At 43.2% G+C, this 16,829-nt stretch overlaps 1 protein-coding gene across 5 annotated transcripts in view; it reads right to left on the bottom strand.

The window, feature by feature from the left end:
- The window catches only part of LOC137227739 (transducin-like enhancer protein 1), an 87,896-nt gene that overhangs the window by 68,322 nt on the left and 2,745 nt on the right, over positions 1–16,829 (bottom strand). The gene's annotated exons all lie outside the window — the stretch shown is intronic.

Genomic DNA, 16,829 nt, shown 5'->3' with positions numbered 1-16,829 from the left:
TCCGTCTCCCCCCTCATTTGGCAGCTCCTGCAAGCAAGCATTCTAAATCCCAGCCCTTTCCAAAGGGGCACAGACTCTCTCCTTTCACTGCTCACCTTTCACACTCACAGCTTCTCTCCAAACAAGAAGGGGTTAAAATAAAGGGAAAGAATAGCCTGCTGAAGGCTGCCGAGGCGAGATAGCAACACTAATTGCTCCCGTACTCCGGCTCCTCGAGAGGCAGATTGCAAGGGCTCGCATCTCCAGAGAAAGCTCTGGGATCTTCGCAGCAGCTCTCAGCAGAGCAACTCAAGTGCCCTTAATTGTTTATGTTCTTAATGCAGAGCCTCTTGAATGCATTCATTTTTAATAGCAGGCTTGAGTGTGGGGCCCATCAAAGAATGACAAAGCAACTCTATTCACTGGTCCTCCTTCTTGCAATGACGGTCTTCTGATTTATTTGCAAATGACAAGCTTGGCAGGCTCCACTTGAGGGCTGCCCTCTTTTTTTTTTTTTTTTTTTTTAAGAATTCAGTTGCATTTTCCATGATGAAGTTGAGTCTGCAACGCTGTGTATTTGTGTAAATTCTTCCCCCTTCAGTTCCTTCTAATTAATGACTTAAATGTTTTGACCCAACTGTTGCCAAGCAGTGCATTTGGGCTTCACTTTGTCATTCTGGTAAAGATGCATCCTTGACAAAAGCATCGCAGCTGTTTCAGTGCCTGAACAGCACATTTCCATCATTCAGAAACCCTTGTTATGGAGTTCAGAAAGTGCTGTTCACAGGAAATTGTAATGACTTGTCCCATGATGGAAAAAGACAGCGTTCGGTGGTGTCAAAGGAAAATGCACTCTTGTGCACCACAAGAAGGGTTTCAAGACAAACGCCACGGGGTGAATCACGGAACGCTACCGTGAAGTCACCACCTATTGTTCTGGGAATGGAAAGAGAGCAAGCCTACACCTTTCACCTTCTTCACAGGTCTTAGTCATTAGGGAGCTCATGAGAAATTAGATAATATCATACAGTAGCAGGAAGATCAGTGGGAGGAAGAGCCAGCTACATCATCATGGCATGAAGGCTAAAATTACAATTACGAAAATAAAATATGCCTATGTAAAGACAAAGACTGCACGGGCATATGCAAAAACCAAGTCGCCTCGGAAAACCAGGTTTATGAGAATGGTCTTTATTCAGAACTTGGAATGTTATTTTCCTCGCAATAACACTTAAACCCTTTCCTTTTCATCATGGCAATCTTTTAGGCCTGTGTAACCCGTCTTTGGTTGGTACTGACTTCCAAGGGTCTGTGTCGCTATGTCCCTGACTTCCATCATGACAAAGCAAACACCCAGTACCCACAACTATAAAGCACAATTTATCATTAGCTTTAGCACTTCTCATCATCCCCTTCCCCACATCTTGTTTGGAAATCACTGAATAAGCAGTTTGGTGTGAATGTTTCCCTAACAGGTTGGAATCTTCAGCCAATCTAGAGAGTGGGAAAGGAATTTCCTGCCTTAGGTGACCATGGGACCGTGGTTCCCTAATTTTAAAAACATGCTACAGCTGAATGACCCACACACACGAAGGACGGCTGCCACTCTTCTTCCAGAGCAACTTCGTAGGGAAAGCAGCTACTCCGTCAAGAGGCCTATGCCATCAAAGCCGTGTGGCATGGCAGCAGAATGGCCCCAAGTTAGACAGACGTGTGTGTGTGCATGCGTTGCTAAGGCCATCTGAGTCCCAAACTCAGTCTCAGTTGGGAAGCCCCATCCCTGGGCCTTCTTCCTCACAGGCTGAGCTGCTGGAGAGGTGGTCCTCTGGGAAGGAAGGCAAGGTTCCTGGCATTCCAAGTGGAAACCTGGGATTCTCTTTTCCATCAACACCATGTGCCAAGAAACCTGCGAAGCTCCAGAATGCAATTTACCCCCCAGAGTGGCCAGAAGATGAATTTGAAGGGAGGGGGCTCTAGTGCAAACTGGGAATCGGCCTCTGCCTCAAGAACAGTGCTCTGCTGAACCCAGCAAGTGCCAGAGGGGCATCAAAGGCTGGCAGCCACTGAGGCAGAGACAGAACTTGTGCGCAGCGAAGTCAACAGTGGAAAAAAGAAATATTTTCTCAAAAACACCTTAGGGGGCTTCCCTGGTGGTGCAGTGGTTGAGAATCTGCCTGCTAACGCAGGGGACACGGGTTTGAGCCCTGATCTGGGAGGATCCCACATGCCGCAGAGCAGCTAGGCCCGTGAGCCACAACTACTGAGCCTGCGCGTCTGGAGCCTGTGCTCCGCAACAAGAGAGGCCGCGAGGGTGAGAGGCCCGCGCACCGCGATGAAGAGTGGCCCCCGCTTGCCACAACTAGAGAAAGCCCACGCACAGAAACGAAGACCCAACACAGCAAAAATAAATTAATTAATTAATAAACTCCTACCCCCAACATCTTCTTTAAAAAACACCTTAGGATCATAACTGAAATGAAATCTGGGAGGCTGGAGAAAATTTTCAAAGCATACCCTTTTGGAAAAGTTTTAAGTATTTACAAGATGGTAAGTACAAGGATACTAGACAACAGACTTCATGAATGCATTCAAAAGTTACAGAATATTAACTCAGCCAGCTATGCAGGTGGAGGCAAGGAGAAATATTTTAAATACAAATTAATTCTTTTTTTTTTTTTTCCTTTGGCCGCCCTGTATGGCATGCTGGACCTTAGTTCCCTGACCAGGGATCCAACCTGCACCCCTGCATTGGAAGCATGGAGTCTTAACCCCTGGATCACCAGGGAAGTCCCCACAAATTAACTCTTAAAAAAACAAAATAAACTGATCATCACAACACAATACAATCCACAGAGAAATCTAAGCAAGAGAAAAATAATCATCATTTCTCCAAGATAACAATCAAGCTAAGTTCAGGAAAACAAAGTGTGCTCTATGAGGATAATTTACTCAGGGTTACTTGGATTGACCAGGAGTATATATAATTAAAAGTACATAAAGAAAAACCCCCTTACGACCAATCACATCAACTTGTAATTTTTTTTTAATTTTTGTATTTTATTTATTTATTTTTGGCTGCATTGAGTCTTCGTTGCTGCGCACAGGTTTTTCTCTAGTTGCGGTGAGCGGGGGCTACTCTTTGTTGTGGTGTACGGGCTTCTCATTGCGGTGGCTTCTCTTGTTATGGAGCACGGGCTCTAGGTGCATGGGCTTCAGTAGCTGCGGCACGTGGGCTCAGCAGTTGTGGCTCATAGGCTTAGTTGCTCCGTGGCATGTGGGATCTTCCTGGACCAGGGATTGAACCCACGTCCTCTGCATTGGCAGGCGGATTCTTAACCACTGCACCACAAGGGAAGTCCCTCAACTTGTAATTTTTAAATGATACAGTGTTATAACGTGTTGTCTAACATTTACTGGGGAAGCATTAAACAAGAAGGGATAAAAGAACACTGGGTCAGGCTTTCCTGGTGGCACAGCGGTTTAAAGTCTTCCTGCCAATGCAGGGGATACAGGTTCAAGCCCTGGTCCAGGAAGATCCCACATGCCACGGAGTAACTGGGCCCGTGCGCCACAACTACTGAGACTGTGCTCTAGAGCCCGTGAGCCACAACTACTGAAGCCTGCGTGCCTAGAGCCCGTGCTCCGCAACAAGAGAAGCCACCACAACGAGAAGCCCGCGCACTGCAACGAAGAGTAACCCCTGCTCGCCGCAACTAGAGAAAGCCCGCGTGCAGCAACGAAGACCCAACGCAGCCAAAAATAAAAGAATTTATAAATACATAAATTTTAAAAAAAAGAACGTTGGGTCACGGAAGTGAGAACAATTTCTAAACCAGGGGCCACCAGAAGTTATCACTCCTATCACTCACCAGTTATTTTACAAGTGGACAAATCAATTTCTGTGCTTGTGTGTGTTTTTAGAAAGCATCCTAGATATTCTCCCATTAATTATGTGGGTTCAGGACATGTCAATTCTTGTTTCCCAGAGCACAAGAAACCAAATTTAACCCACGTATTGTGTTACACTGGTCTGCACTCGTGTGGTTCCCACAGGGCTGGGCTGGCTCAATAATGTCGACCTCCTTCTGGAAGAACAGAATAGACTTCCTGCCATTTGGACTGTGAAACACAGTAATCCACCAGGAATAAAGGTCAATGTTGCACTTTTGGTCATTACTGAATCATTTGAGATGATCTGCGGTGAGGATGAGAGGAAAATCGAAGGCTGTGAGAACGCTGCAAATGGCTTGACCTCAGACCAATTTCCATCTCCATCTGTCTAATAGACATGTGGATAAAAAGCCTCCCTCCTTCTGGGCTACTCGGCTGTTTTCAAATCCGCAGCACAAGCCAGGAACCAGTTAAACAATACATTAATAAGGGGAAATAACCTTCTAAGCCCCAGACTGACACTTACTCAGGTTTTAGGTCATCAGCTCAAGTTTGGAAAGTAATTTTCCAGTCTGCAAGCAGTACTGCAAAGCAGAAATTTTAACAAATACGGAGAATCATCTGCAGAGCTGGGGCATGTGCCAGAAATCTCCTTATTTGTACATGCAAATATATGCATGCTTACACCTCCACCCCCCCACCAAAAGACATCCACACGATTTCTATTACGTCTGCTAACACACACACAAAGGGGAACAGCAGTTCCAAAAACTGCGCTGCTGCAAAATAAGTCTTTTTTTCCAAGTGTCCAATTAATGCTGCTTAATCCTTATTAAGGCATTTCAATCCTTAAATACAAAATATTCCTGGGAACCCAGAGCCCAATTATCATTTAAGCCGTGGAATAAATGTTAATATCCTAACTTTACACTAATACTCCCCTTTACCGGTGAGGCCAAGCTCCTTTTTTGAAGGTAATGGCTGCACCATATATAAGTTGAGGCCCCCACAGTATATCAATGTCAAACAACATCGTGTCAAGCTAAGATTCAATTCAGGTAAGTGCCACTGCCAAATTTTCTTGTTCCCAGACGGGCTTTAAGATTATTTTATTGCTTAAAATTTAATTTGTTCCAACTCGTGTCTCCATGACAACGTTGGCTAACCCTGCAAATCATTTGGGTAATTGGATATCTTATCTTTCTATTGCTCTCAAATCGAATGATTCTGCTAGAATTGTAACAGCCAATCAAATTTACAGTCCTCCTGAGTAATAGGCTTGGAAAAGTAGCCACATTCATCTCCTCTTTACAGCCATATCAACCAGTATGCAACACACAGTAGAATCTGGTCTTCAAACTGTACTCCAAAGTATAAGTGGTGTCAATACCAATATTCTCACTGTGCAAACTCTACTCAAAAGCCCCCTTTTATACTATTTTAATTTGAGAAGGAACAATTGGTGCTCATTCCATATAAACCTTGATCAATTTCAGTACTTTGAGGGAAACTGACAAGAATAATTCTGCATGCTAATCAGAAAAAATAATAATAAAATAAAAACCACAGCATTTTGGGGTTATTTGCCCTTATGATAAAATCATGAGCAAAACAATGGCTGCACAAGATGACAGTAGTACACCAACACTGATTTGCCTGGGGCTCTTTTAGGTGGGTAAAGCTACATCTGATACATTGTAAGAAATAAGAATGAACACAGATTTAGCAACCAGTTCAAAAATCTCTGCACCCTTAGAGAAATCCACAGTTGAAATGTGACACCCCCTTATTATTTCATTTAATTCATGAGTATCACAGCATCCAGGGCAGTCAATTATGAAATACAGATTTCTTATAAGATTTCAAAGTCAGCAGTTCCGCTCTTGAGTTAGTGGTATGATTTTGGCCTTTGGTCAGCTAAAAAGTACAGAAGTTGGACACATTTCAGTGGTCCAATTCCAATCTCCTCAGTAGCTGTGCAAAGAGATTTGCTTCGCGCGAGCTCAGGGCCCAGGCACTGTAAGAGAGCCAGCCGGGTTACAAAAGGAAAAGGCTCTGGAACCCAGGCCAACTGGCAGGCCGAAGGGGTTGTCAAGAACCTCGTGCTTCCCGTACAGACACTCAGAGGACTTCAGGACTCAAGCTAAACACAAACAGACGCAACGTGGAGCTTCTCAGCACACCGATGTCAGCAGGCAGCCGAGCTTTCAAGCAAGTGTGAGAGCAGGTATTGGCAGGTATTGTCGACTGTGTCCTCTTTTATCCCAAATACTTACAAAAAGTTGCTACTGCATCATGCTTGGCAATAAGAGTCAACAGCCTAAACTCCCAGTCTGTCTAATCCCAATGGCCCTGGCTTTTCTCCCTCCTGTGTTTTCCCTGCTTCCTCAAATATTAGCACATAAGCAGCAGCTGTGAATTGACAGTCCACAGAAATCTCAAGCCCACGTAGTACCTGGAGAATACTGCAACACAATTATCTACTCAAACTTCTGCACGCACTTCACAAGTTTTCATAGCCAAAATAAAACTATACATATGTATACATCATCAAGGCGCACAATTTTTTTTTCTCCAACAAAGCAACAACTCGGTCATGTAATTCATACGCACATACACACACACACCCCCCGTTTTTTTCAAGATGATAAAACTCTTCGAATTCAAAGTTGGATTTTCCACATTTCATTAAAAATAAAAAAATCAGAAACGCACCTCCCAGCCTTTATTTTGCCAAAACTCACTTCAATAAAATGAACCAAATCCTCTTTGTTGTTCCTCCATCCCCTTAAATGAAAAAACTCAACACAAGGCTATTCTCACTGGTAGTCGTATGAACTTAAGGCTGTTGCCTTCCAAGGGTACATTTTGCTGTTTGGCTTAAATAAGGCATCTTAATTCCTCTGGATTCTTTAGACAACAGAGATTGCCAATAGGAACCTAAAAAGAAGTCTCCTTTTGAGCTTAGAGATAAATGCTTCTGATCTGAGAATAAAAAAACTTTGTAATTGAGGAGAAATAATGAAAAGTGAACAGTTCAGATGCAGGAAGGAAGGAAACTGGGCTTGGAAAAACAAGATGGAATCATGGCCTAGAATTCCAAGGGCAGGGTACAGTTTTAAAGGGACAATAATAGATTTAGGTAACAGATTTTGAGAACAGCTGTCCTGAGAGTGCCCAAGTGCCAGACTCCTGCACACAGAAACTCACTCAATCCTGATAACTACCCTATCCAGTAGGTGCTACTGTCATCCCCTAACCTTCTAGCCCAGCGGTCCCCAACCTTTTTGGCACCAGGGACTGCTACCGTGGAAGACAATTTTTCACAGACTGGGGGGCGGGCGGGATGATTCAGGTGATAGTGCGAGCGACGGGGAGTGGCAGATGAAGCTTTGCTTCGCTTGCTCCCCCGCCGCTCACCTGCTGCTGTGCGGCCCGGATCCTAACAGACCTCGGACGGCTAATGGACCCCCGTTCTAGCCTGTTCGTTCTTTGTAAGGAGGAATAATTAGTATCCAAGGGAGACTGGAAGGATTTACAGAGAGCGCCTACAGTACAGTTCCTAGGGCACAAGGAGCTCAATGGATGGAGCTATGACTACTTACTCTAATGTCCCAAATAAGCTTACTCTACAATAAACCCAAGAAGCTGACTTTTGAAAGCCAAACTGCTGAAATAGACAACTGTCTGAGAACCGAGCGGGCACCTGTAGCTGTAGGCTGCGCGGGCACTGGACACCCTTCCTCCATCCCGGTGGCCCATCCATTATTCTGTCCATACCAGACCAAGATGCAGATCAATGTTAAGACCCCCTTCCCTAAACTGAGAGCGACCTTTTTATTTTCACTCACTAATCCATAGAAGCCTTTCAAGTGGCACAAATAAAGGCGGCTGCATTTTGTTCTCTAAATCAATTTTCTCCCCAGCCATCAACTAGATGTTCCTGCACAGAGAAAGAACAGCCCTTCCCTTCTAATTCAAAAATCCATACTGCCATTGCCCTTGCAAACTGCTAAACAAGCAGTATCGGCAAGTCACTTGTGTTCTGTAATATATTTACTGCAAATCCCAATGGCTCGCCTCCTAATGCAGTTTTCTATTGTGTCTGTGCGTGTCAATACACTGGCCGGTCACCTTACTTGTAAGAGGCTCTGCCCGACTGTTTACTCAAGGCATCAAGAGGGCGCCAAGGACAGACAAAGGCTGCGCTCCTGGAGGCCCTAGCCTTGGAGAGCCTCCTCCACATGGTGGGGTCCTCAAAGAGGTTTTGTTTTCTGGTACTTCACACCCCTATACCACCCACGGCCTCTGAGGCCAACCTAAATTCTCCACCAGGACAACTTCCATCCACACAAAGTTCAAAATCAGAGTCCTTTTGCACAATCACTTCCTGTTTTCCCACCCATAAACACTAAAGCTGTTTCCCCAGTGAATATGCTGATCACATCTTAAAGGGGTGTCATCAAAGGCCAAAAGGTACAAGGGCTTGGGAAGGGGAATCTGGCTTTTCTGTTTAAGTACAAACCTCTGCATTCAGGTGAAAGCTGAAAAGCAAACACCCTGACACCACATAATGGTGCATCATCTAATACAACCATGCCAAGAACGAAAAGGCAAGTTAACGAGGAAAATGTTATAATATGCTATGAACACCCGTTCAGATGGAATTCTTAAAGTGTACCTGAGAAACTCCCACTTTCATGTGCATCAGTCTCAAATGGAGTTGGCTGCTAAAGAAAGCCTTGAATTATCTATCTATCTTTCGGGGTGAGGGGAGGGCAAAAGCTATATGCAAGATACGTGACAGGCAGATATTACAAAAACGTTACCTTATAGACTCCTGGTATCAAATAGGTGGGTATAATACAGGGTGTTCACTGTACTCTCTCTCCTTTTCTGTATAGTTGAAATTCTTCATAACAAAAGTGTTTGGGGCAGGGGGAGGGACTCTGTAAAGACTTTTCAGTAAATAATCAGTGGGTATAATCATTATTATCAAGAAACCGGGTGACTAAGTCAAGTCTAATGCCTTGGAGAAGCTTGTAATGCAACGTATCCACAGCTCTATTAGTGGCTGTGGTCACCCTTAGGAGATGAGCAGTGGTTCCCAGGGCAGTGATGCATGCACACATTCAATTCACAAGGAAACCCAGGCCTCAGAAACATGCTACTTTTGTTTTCTCTCTCTCTCTTTTTTTTTTTTTACTACAAACCCAAATATATTACCATAATTAAACTCCCCATTAAGAAGCCTCAGTGGATATTTGACTATAAATCACTTTTCCAAAAGAAAAACAACTGAGCAAAAGTGCCTGGATGAGATTAGAACTGTAATCCGATAAAACATCTAGTGAAACCAAACATTTCCTTCTTAATTTTAGCATAAGGAGCCACACTGGTACTGCAGATCCAAGTTTTTAATCTGGATTCCAAGGACTTGCTGAAAGATCTTAAGATGTCCACAAACAGCCAAAATTGTTGGGCAAAGCTATCTTGTGTATTAAAAGGTGTACTTTTTTTTTTGCCAAGCAGCTTTCACCTGATTTTCATACGGGTTCAGGATCCAAAACAGTAACAACTACCGCTCTACCTAAGGGGCACATTAAATGCTACTTAAATGCCTACTCGAACTCACTGGGAAGGGAAGATGCAAGTCTCAAATTCAAGCCTCAAGCAGACTGCAACACAGCTGGAATAACAGAAAAAGGCACATGAAAAAACAATACTACAAAAGTCAGAGCAACAATAAGCGATGTGACAGCCTCCTGTTGGAGCAGCCATGGAAGACCTTGAAGTAAACAGGCAGCTTTGGTATTTGAACTAGACCTTGAAGGATACTGAAGGAGGCCATGTGAAGTTTGACAAAATAGCCTGGACTTTTAGGAAAACAGAAAAACACAAAACATACTTTAGCTATGAAGGAGGGACCCATCTAGCTGGATTAAAGGGCCTGGAGGGAAGAGGACAGAGGTAACCAAGTAAGACTGGCAGAGACAATAACCAGAGGCAGATACACAAGGCTGTGAGTGATGGGCAAAGAGGCAATTACCTGAGTGGGAAGTCAAAATCAGAAAAAAACAGGCATACCTAGGAGGCCAAAAGACCCACGCCCCTAAAGGAATTCTGCATTCACCACCTTAAAGGTGTTCCCTTCCAGGGCGAGCGTTCCAAGGCTGTTTAAAATGTGGGCTAGTGGTCTTGACCGTGGAGTGGGAGTGTCCCAGGGGCCACTCTGGACAAGCCAATAGGGAGCACTGAGAATATAAGAACTTTGATTTTAACCCCTTCATTTAAAATTTCCATGTATTATACATGTATACAACATACCAGTACAGTAACATATTTATAGAACTTATAAATTATAAGTAAACAAGTCTGGGGATATGTTTTTAAACTTTTTACTGACAGGCTGCACAAAATACTGCAGACTAATAAGCTAGTTAGATCAGCAATGACACTAATATCAAACCCAGTCCAGTGAATTCCCTGGCTGTCCATTGGTTAGGGCTCCACACTTTCACTGCTGAGGGCATGGGTTCAATCCCTGGCTGGGGAACTAAGATTCTGTAAGCTGTGCGGTGCGGCCAAAACAAGACAAAACAAACCAAAACAAAGAACCCGGTCTAGTACCACATGTATTTCAGCGGTTTAACAAACTGCGTGAGTTGGACCCACAAGTTCAAATGTACCTCCATTCTCAAAGACAACTGATTCTGCTTTATCAAGTGAATAATGATTATCTAGTAAGTATCTATTGGAAATAGGTGCACTACCCTTCCAGCGTGCACAGCAATGTACACCTACCACACTCAATAGCAGTTTTTCTCTATTCGGCAGATGAAAAAATCGATTCAACGCACAGAATTCTTCTAGCTTACTTTTTCCTTATACCCAAACTAAGCTTCACACTACCCTTTTCTCGCGAACATATTTTGTGGTCAAAAATGACTAAGTAGCAAATAATACTACTAGAAAAACTAAAAAACTGTGTTTGTTATACTTAGTATGAAAACATGCTGGGGAAGGGGGGTAAACAATGTTCTCATGGTTATGACTGTATGCTGCTTTAAAGCAGACAAACAGAATTAAAAACTTAGTAGTTACTAAAAATTGAAATGCAAAATAGTGAAATACAGACTTGTGTGAAATCACAGGTTAAAACTTTCTGTCAACGTTCCTTGGAGTTTCACAAAAAGTGTTATGGTGACTGGGTGCTCTATAAACTGAGCAGTTCTGTAATCATGGTGGTTTTTCAAACAATTTTAGGGACCATTTTTTCTTTAACCAAGTGAATGGTAACATATGAATCTCTTAACTTACGTTAAAATTTTGGTAATCTTTTTTCATTTTTCTGATCAAACCATGCCTCAGAAAAAAATTAGAAAATCTCTCCCCCACCTGAAGGCCCACGCCTACACCCACACCCCCCCACAAACACAGACTCTACTTCAAACATCAAAGCCACGTTCATGGAACAATCCTATGGCACACTTCTCACTACAGAACTCACCGATCCCATCAGCAAACACTATGCTGAAGCTATAAATGCCTAATCTTGTCCAGTAAGCCAACTTCCCAAAACAGCTCTCTAAAGGTTAATTAAAAACCATTACACCAAATATTCCACATTAAAAGTACTAGTCCTGAGAATTTCAATTCTTAAAAACCTGAAGCAACAGTAAGCACCATGGATAGGAAGGGTGGCGGGGGGGGGGGGGCACGAGACATGACTGAGTCAATCAAACCTCAATGAGAGTCCAGTCAGTTTCTTAGTTTAATCCACTTCTAGAGACCACAGAGGTTTAATAATAGAAAAGCTGAAGACTTAGATCTAGCGAAACTCAAAATGGTTCCAGGAGCCAGTAACTGAATATATCTTTAGGGTAACTACCACACAACATGATTTATTTAAATATTTGCTAAAGGAACAGATTTTCCTTTCTGTGTTTCTTAATAAACACTGTTTGGAGGAACATCTGAAGCCCCCTGGGCAGACTCTCCTTAACTGACACACACAAGGTGCTGGGTTCCGAAGCCTGGCGGGGACTCATGCCTCTGGAGGCATGAGTCCCCTCTGGTGAGAGGAGCCCTACTTTAGGGCCTGCCTAGTCTAACCCTTTTTACAGAGCGGGCGGAAACCAGGGCCAGGCAACTTGTTAATGACTCACCCAGTCACCAACTGAAATCCCTAAATAAGTGACCTTAACCCACTCTATCTTACACCAAGGTAGATCCCAGGGATCAGCGGGGACATTCGGGCCTCACTCAGCCCAGCCCTCTGGAGATGGCAGAACAAAGGGGAGGGGAGGGAGGTTCTCTGACCCAACACGTGCCTCCCTGGCCTCACCCGACCCTATCACATCCTGTCCTTACATAAAATGCTGACATTTTGTTCCTCATGGGTTTTTTGGTTTTAATTTTGAACTTTAAAAATACTCTTCACCTTGAGTGCTAAACTTTTTGACACCTCCTTTCAACTCTGTGCCGGAGGCAAAGGCCTCACTCACCTCACCCTAGGCCAGGCCCTGGACAGAAATCTGCAACTAGCCCAGCTGTGGAAGGGGTCAGGAGGGTGCTGCTTAAGGAGTGAAGAATCCGCCCCGCTTGCCAATAAAAAACAAAGGCTAATCTTGCACCTCGGAATCTAGGTTCTAAACACAGGGAGCTTTATCTCTTAACTCCTACTTGTAAAGGACAGGCCTGGCTAATGAAATCAAGTGGGGGACCACTCCAACCTTGAAGACAGCTACCTTCTTTGTATTACAAGGTGGGGCTTAACTCTAAGTTCCTATACTCCAGCTGGTCAGTTCCATTCTGAGATACTGACTTAAAAAAAAAAAAATCTCAAAATGAGAAACTGCAGACTGAAAACCCAATGGTTTAAAAACAGAAAGAAAGGTAAAACGTACAAATAGTAAGAGTCCCATCTAAGGAATTAACCCACAGGTGAATCCCTAACCGTTCCACCTTAACACTTTTAAAACACTACTAAAGAACCATTTCTTTCTAAAGAGAAACTTTAAAGCACACATCAAAACTGTGAAAGCAGTTTCACTCCAAAATTTATATGGTCTGAGACACTGTGCTTGCTGAACTATCACACAGAGTTTGGAAATGTTCAGCTCTCGTCTGGTTTTTTTTTTTCTCTTTCTCCTCTCCTTCCCCACCCCACCATCAGGATTGCAGAATACTTTCCTTTCAGAGCTAGTCCTTTCATTTATTTTTAAATTCTTCCACCACCCTGGAGAGCCCTAAGCACTCCCTGCCTGCCTTCAGAAGAACACAGGCACAGAGAGGCAAAGTAAATGATCAAACTCACTGCGTCACTGGGGCTCAACCAGAGCCCCGATAACACGTTTCAAATTTTCTTTGGTTCTTCGACTCATTTTAACCTGCGGACAGTACTGCTCAGTTGGTTACAACTTCCTACCTACCCACAGCTGTGGTCCCCACAGACCAGTCAGTACTGCCGATTTTCCTAATTTTTAGAACATGAGGCTCACCCCAAGGTGTCTCACAAATGATGAAGTTGATCAAAACAGACAAACACTGAGAACAGGCACGCAGTGGGGTAGACTTGGGTCGCTAAGCACAGGCCCAAGGGTGATTCCACCACTGGCCTCATGCTCCAGTGGCAGTGGGGGACGAGGGAGACAGGGAAGAAGCGCTGAATTGGGAACCAAGCGAGCCAAACTCAAGCTTAAATAGATGCTTGGCCCTGACAAGTCCCAGACTCTGAGCACGCACCCAAAGTTGCAGGCAGAGCAAAACACCTACCCAATCTAACACCTACCACCCAATCTACTTCACAGGATGAGGCAAATCGCTTTTGAAAACTAAGTGCTGTACAAATTCACGCCACCAATGACAACTTACGGCACGGCTTCATCAGTGTGCTGAAAAGGTATACAAGTGGGATAAATCAGGCTTATATAAGTACTTACAGTGCATCTTATTCCCCAAAATATCAAAGGAGGTAATACCACTCCACATGACAGAAAAAAAACTTTAAACATCACACTGCCAAACACACTAGGCACAGCCCTCAAACACAATTAGACTCGCGTTAACCTGCTACTTTTTCATGTACCCTAACACTGGTGGTATCAGAATGGCTCCATCTTTCATGAAGAGTCTCCACCTCTCTGTATAGAGATATCTAGAGTTTACACGACCTACCTGAAAAGAGGACAGGCAGGAATCTATAAAAGGCTCAAAGGAAAAATATTTTTGTCTTCATGCTACGATTAAAGATTTAAATATCCATGACCATCCTGATTTCATTGACTATTCGGTAACCAGCCACAAATAGAAGCAGAGAAAGTGAGGGGAAGGCTTATCAGGAAGTGTTGACACAACATAAACACAGACTGCGGGCACCAAACCAAGTAAGGAAACCACAATTATACCATTCTTGATTTGGACGCACTTCCACTTTAAAACTTCCACACGGAAAAATCGGTGGTGAGATTTGACACTGAAACCTCTCAAACTCACTCCTCCAACAAAGCCGCTGAAAGGTGGGGAGGAGAGCGGTCATCACACTGGAGACAAATCTTAACAACATTAAAGCTCTCTCCACGGAAAGTTTCCCCATCACTGCATTTTTTTTCAGTAACAAAGATGTTGTCAGAAATGACAATTTTTTCTGTCCCCTGATGATGCCTTGCTAGCATTTGGTTATAAGCCATAAAGCAGGACTAATTTCAGCCTGTCAGGAGTCTCGCTAATGCCCAGTTTCCCCCTAGAGAGAATTCCTGTCAAATCTAATGAGAGCTCCAAAGGCCCTCTCTACAATATAATGAGCACTTAGGCCATGCTGGTGATCAGGCGGCAAAAAGCATCAATTTGAGCCTGGCTACACCCTGGGGGCCAGACGTCACCAGTTTTAATAAGAATTATGATTACTAGCTGCACCAAATGCCTCCTCAGAACTTATTATTAATGTGTGACATTCAGAAGCATGTTTTTCAAATGTAAGGCCACTTTAAACTGAATTACAGCACTGTTCTGCATACCACTCTAGTTAAGGGTCTGTCAGCATTTACAATATAAACTAAGTTTCAGGGGGCTTAATATCCTACTATGAAGAACACAGCGTCTCTCAGCTTTTCACATCTTTCAAATTACTAAGCATATTATTAATGCACACTGGCTCACGGACAGACGATATATACCCACAAATGCCCGACGGAATACAGAAACTCATTAGAAAACTATTTTCACACCATGGGGTTCCCGACCCTCCTCGCCCCTTCTTCCTTCTTCCTACGCGATAAAGAAGAGGTCACTCCACCAAGCAACCTACAGGAACCCAGAAGAATTTCACACCTCCTGTAGCTCCCCCCATAAATCCAGCACCAGCACACATCACACAGAGGTGGCATTCCCTTGTATGGAGTCGGTGAGGTTATTAAATCCTCTGAGTTCATGAGTTTAAGAGAAAGCTCAATCTCCCCTTACCCTTCCAGAATATTTGTTGGGGAAAAAAAATGTGCCTTTACGGTAACTTAAAAAAAAAAAAAAAAGTGGCAGGTTAGAACTGCTTGACCAAATCTATTTGTGTAATTAATTTAAATCACCATATATCTTCTAGCTTAATTACTATCAACAAGTTACAATTGCCTCAATCAGGCACTAGCCATTTAAGCACACAGAAACAAAGGCACAAACCCAACATAAACTAGGCTACCAACTTTGCAAATCAGAATAAAATCAGCACTTTTAAAGGCCCAATTACATTGTTAATGAAAGGCCCTGAACTTAACTATCTCCTTCCAAACACATAACTGAGAACAGATCTAAGGTACTTGACGATAAATTAACATTATGAAATCTATGATGAATTAAAAATCAAAGAGCGCAGAGTTACAAAAGCAGAATTCAACTCTGAAACACACTTGCTTAATGAAAGTCTTTGAATATAAGGAAGATCTGAAGGCTGAACTAATCAATTTCTCCACCGTGCCCCCGCCGGTCAGCCATGCTCTTTAATTTAATGAAACAAGGGTTTGAGATGAAATAGCACATATACATCAAGTAAGAATTGTATTGTTGCACTTTGAAATGTGTCCAACTGTGCAACTTCATCTGATGATAATTTTTTAAGAGGCAATCGATTTCTAAAAGATTTATTGTACCAGAGTCTTGATGAAAAAGTGAATGTCAGCATATCTTCGAAATACTTACACCCTGCCATTAATGCTTTCTTTGGCAGACAATGACTACTCAATCGAGGGTCCTTTGGGCTGAGCAATCATTTAGCTTTTCTTCTCTTATGAGATCCTTAGTGCCTTGTTCCAGCTCAATACTCTTTTTATACACCATTATAGTAGCCATAAGTGTGAATTTTATGGGAACTTGCAAACTCATAGTCATAGCTCGAGCCTTCCAGTCACTAATCTTTTCATGCTTTTAAAACCACTAGAACTGAAGCAACGCCCAACATATGCTGTGGTCATAAAAGGATGCTTTTTTCACCTCCAAACCTGCATCAACTGAGACATTTTTCAAAAAAATGTTTGCTAATAAGCCACTGATCCTGAGTGTTGCTTTACGCAGCCCCAAAGCATAGGGAGAACTCCATAGTTAGTCATATACCTTGTTTAACCTGAATAAGGACACTCCCGAATACCCTTCTTTCCCACAGAGATTCACACTTCTTTCCAAATCAGCATAAAAACATTAGCTATTATGAACTTCAGAACTCTACAGGATACACAGATCTTTCAAGAGGAAAATAAATGTATCCAGGCAGAAAAGTCAAGTCAGAGCCTCAATTCCTACCTGCCTATAAACAGGCTAGTTTACACTTCCAAAGTACCTCTCACCTAGTAACTTAAACATTCTATAATGTCAAGAAGCAGCTCCTGCTGCAGAATACTGCCACCAATTTGCAGGAAGGGAAACCAAGGCTGAAAAATGGCATACAAATCCCCCCCACTCTTGAGGACAAAGCC

This window comes from Pseudorca crassidens, chromosome 7 (genome assembly GCF_039906515.1).
Source record: "Pseudorca crassidens isolate mPseCra1 chromosome 7, mPseCra1.hap1, whole genome shotgun sequence".
Classification (NCBI taxonomy): Eukaryota; Metazoa; Chordata; class Mammalia; order Artiodactyla; family Delphinidae; genus Pseudorca; species Pseudorca crassidens.
Note: the sequence above shows the minus strand (reverse complement) of the source record. Positions and strands in the feature narration are given on the sequence as shown.